Source organism: Hyaena hyaena, unplaced genomic scaffold (genome assembly GCF_003009895.1).
Source record: "Hyaena hyaena isolate Hyena2069 unplaced genomic scaffold, ASM300989v1 scaffold_47, whole genome shotgun sequence".
In the NCBI taxonomy this organism is placed as follows: Eukaryota; Metazoa; Chordata; class Mammalia; order Carnivora; family Hyaenidae; genus Hyaena; species Hyaena hyaena.
In genome coordinates, this window is record NW_024080679.1 from 3,698,052 (window position 1) to 3,701,651 (window position 3,600).

Below are 3,600 nucleotides of genomic sequence, written 5' to 3' on the forward strand. Positions count from 1 at the left end.
GTGATGGCAACAAGTACTATACAACTTATGTCAGAGGTTTGCCATGACATAAAAAAGGAGAGAAGTCCCTCATCATGGACTCTAGATGTTTAGCTCAGTGGCAAAGCAAAACTCCTAACACAGGAAGAGTGAGCAAGCCACATGGCGGTGGCACCAGAAACGATTCGCCTGAGGAGGAACATGGGATCAGAGTGCAAGGGCCCGAGTCAGGTTACATGAGACAGGGAGGTACGTCCTTATGTTCAGATGGCAATGAGCCAGTCACGGTAATCTGAGTCTTGCTGCGGGACCAGCTCCAAATCAGAGGGGCTTAAAACTGCAGAGAATATTGATGGCTCAGCCTGCTAATCTGTCATTGGTCATCTGAAGGGGTCTGTTCTGCTTTACCCTCACATAAACACACAGGCTGAGGGAAGCTCCATCTTTGTGTTCCCAAGATTTCCACGACGGTCAAAGCAGAAAAAAGTAAACATGGTATTGTGCACTGGCTTTGAAAGTTTTTGCCTAGTAGTGACACGCATCGCTTCCGGTGACATTACATTAACTAGGCAAGTCAGCGACAAGCACACTGACATATCCAGCTGGCTTCTCATCCCCAGCACTGGTGACATTTGGCCTGGAAACTTCTTTGCTGTGGGGCTGCCCTGTGCCCTGTCTGGATTCTAGAATGTAGCCCAGAATCCAGAGAGGCTGCTGTCTACAAAGTGCTAACTGCTGTCACAGTGGGGAATGAACGAGAGTCAGCGTTGACTCAAAGGCTAGGAGACTCCCCCACCCCCAGCAGCCAGCCTAAGACTTTCTGTTTAGAACTCGTCTCTTGGGGCACCTGGGTGGCTCAGTCAGTTAAGTGTCTGACTGCAGCTCAGGTCATGATCACCGTCTGTAAGTTTGAGCCCCACGTCAGGCTCTGTGCAGACAGTTCAGAGCCTGGAGTCTGCTTTGGATTCTGTGTCTCCCTCACTCTCTGCCCCTCCCCCACTCGCACTCTGTCTCTCTCCCTCTCAAAAATAAACATTAAAAAAAAATTAGAACTCCCGTGTTGCTGCAGCCGCATTCAGCAAACCTTTACTCAACGTCTATTCATTTGGGTGGTCCTGGTTAGAGACACACATTGGCTGACCCCATAGTAGCTGCTCAATAAATGTTTGTGTAGTTAAAGGCACTGTGCTTTGGAACCAGCTAGCTCTGGGGGGATGATGAGGATGAAAGAAACTCATTTTCCCTCTGGCATATGAAAGGACGGGGAGGGCATGCATCTACTTTTTGCTACCTCTTGAAACCTCATTAAAATGACAGTGGAGGGATTTAAAAGAGAGAGAGAGTGGGGCGCCTGGGTGGCTTAGTCGGTTAAGCATCCAACTTTCACTTAGGTCATGATCTCGCGGTTCGTGGGTTCGAGCCCCGCGTCGGGCTCTGTGCTGACTGCCAGCTCAGAGCCTGGAACCTGTTTCAGTCTGTGACTCCCTCTCTCTCTGGCCCTCCCCTGCTCACACTGTCTCCTCTCTCCTCTAGAAATAAATAAAACATTAAAAAAAAAAAGAGAGAGACATTAGCCCACAGGAACAGGGAGCATGGGACAGGAGACAGCAACAGCCATATTTTGGAAGTTGGGGAAATAGCTGGTAAGGGAGCTTTGAAAAGCCAAAAAAGTTGAATTCTAAGCTGTCAGTGGAGAAAATAAAGACCCAATCTGATTTATAATATAGAAAGACTGCTACAAAAATTCCCAATATGGCAGCAGCTCAGACCTTTGAAATTGGAGACAAAAAAGAGGTTCCTAAAATAAGGAGGCTTGTCTGAAGACCTGATGAAAAGCAGTCAGATGCAGAGATCTGCCCCACTATTTGCTCGTTCTGCAGAAGACTCAGGGTTTGTCTCTGAAGATGGTCTCTGGATTAAAGACATGAGTATTGACCTGAAAAAGTGGAAAGATTAAGGTTACCCAAGTATGCTGAACCCTCATGCTCTCCTCCTCTGTGATACCAGAAAGATAGAGGCCAGGCCAACACCTTCGTGGCAGGGGACTGGGAGAGTCTGCAGCGAAGATCAGAGTCTGTTGCGAAGCATCTCACCATTTGAGGAAGAAACACCTAAAGACACAGGTGATATCAGGTTTCTCAATTACGTGGTCCAGCCAGATCATTCCACAGTGAGGTAAATAGTTGATAATCCCCAGAGTTTTCTAAGAACATGTTAGTCCCAGCTCTTACATTTGAGTCAACAACCAAGGATTATTTACTGCTAGGAAAGCCTCAAAGAAGACAAAGACGGAAGCAAGCAAATAAACAAAAAAGCAACTGGGAGGAAACAGAAACTATACAGGTAGAAAAAAAAAACCTTATTTTTAAAAATCCAGCCATATTCTGAGGGCAACTGGGTGGCTCAGTTGGTTAAGCGTCTGACTCTTGATGTTGGCTCAGGTCATGATCTCATGGTTTATGAGATAGAGCCCTACATCGGGCTCTGCACTGACAGCACAGAGCCTGCTTGGAATTTTCTCTCTTCTTCTCTCTTTGTTCCTCTCCACCTCTGCCATGATAAATAAAAATAAACATTTAAAAATCCATCAGTATTCTTAGAGAATTAAGGAAGATATTGTAATCGTGGAACAAAAACGGGATGTTATCAAAAAAGAACACTCAGAGAACAAAAATATTTGATAGAAATTTGATAGAAATATGAGGCATAAACTGAAAACCCAACGGAAGGGTTAGAAAATAGAGGTGGAAGGATTTCTTTTTTTTTTTTTAAGTCAACTTTTTTTAAATTTTTTATTTCTAGGAGAGAGAGAGAGAGACAGCGTGAGCAGGGGAGGGTCAGAGAGAGAGGGAGTCACAGACTGAAACAGGCTCCAGGCTCTGAGCTGGCAGTCAGCACAGAGCCCGACGCGGGGCTCGAACCCACGAACCGCGAGATCATGACCTAAGCGAAAGTCGGACGCCTAACCGACTAAGCCACCCAGACACCCCAAGGTGGAAGCATTTCTCAGGTAGCAGAGCAAAAACAAAGAGCTGGGAAGGGGAGGAAAAATACAACCACATTAGAGAATTATTACAAGATGTCTATCATCTGAATAATAGAACTTCTAGGAAAAGAGAACAGAGAAAACAAAGGAAAGATATCATCAGTGGACTAATTCAAGACACTTTCTCAGAACTGAAGGACATGGATTTCTAGATTGAAAGGACCCATCAGTTGCCCAGAACAAGGTTTGCAAGCAGACCTACAACCAAGGCACTGCTTCAGGAAGTACAAAAACACTTAGGACCAAGATGAAACCTTGAAACTTTCCAAGGGCAAAAGCAGATCACAATAGAAGCAATGCTGGAAGCTAGAAAGATGTGGGGCAATCTCTTCACAATGTTAAAGTGAAATTATATTTTAAACTAGAATTATGTTCTCAGAAAAACCATAAATTAAGTGTGAGGATACAATAAAGAAATTTTTGGAGTAGAAGGCCTCAAAAAATTACCTCCCAAGAACATTTTTACTGGAACCTACTAGTGGTATGCTGTCTAATATGGTAGCTACTCGCTGTATGTGGCTGTTTAAATTTACATTCATTACAGGGGCGCCTGGCTGGCTCTGTCAGTTGAGCCT